The following is a 574-nucleotide window of genomic DNA, read 5'->3' as shown; positions in this document are numbered from 1 at the left end:
ACATGGAGGGGCTGGAGCGGAGCTGGGGAGGGGCTGGAGCAGGAGCGGCTGAGGGAGCTGGGGGGGCTCGGCCCCAGGGCAGGACTGGCCGTGGCACTCAGTGCTCAGGGCTGGGGCTGGGGCCGGGTTGGACTCAATGGCCTCAGAGCTGTTTCCCAGCCCCAGCGATCCCGCGCCTGTGCCGGTGTCGCTCCGGGATCACCGCGGTCGCTGTCGCTACTGCGGTCGCTGTCGCTACTGCGGTCGCTGTCGCTACTGCGGTCGCAGTCGCCGTCGCTGTCGCCGTCGCTGCCGCGCTCGCAGTCGCTGTCGCGGTCGCTGCCGCGCTCGCAGTCGCTGTCGCCGTCGCTGTCGCGGCCCGTCCGGGATGGCGGCCCCGCCGCAAGGGGGCGCTAACCCCGGTCCGGCGGGGCCGCGCGCGGCGGGCGCGACCATCGCACGGGGGCGGCGCGGGGGGAGTTCGGCGCCACATCCCAACCCTGCCCCGCCGCCCCCCCCGCCGCGCGGCGCTGCGCTGGGCCGGGCCGTGACGTCAGGGCGCGGGGGCGTGGCGGGCGCTCCCAGGGTGCAGCGC

The sequence above is a fragment of the Pithys albifrons genome, chromosome 11, assembly GCF_047495875.1.
Source record: "Pithys albifrons albifrons isolate INPA30051 chromosome 11, PitAlb_v1, whole genome shotgun sequence".
NCBI lineage: Eukaryota > Metazoa > Chordata > Aves > Passeriformes > Thamnophilidae > Pithys > Pithys albifrons.
The sequence above is the reverse complement of the archived record's forward strand: the minus strand, read 5'-3'. Positions refer to the sequence as shown.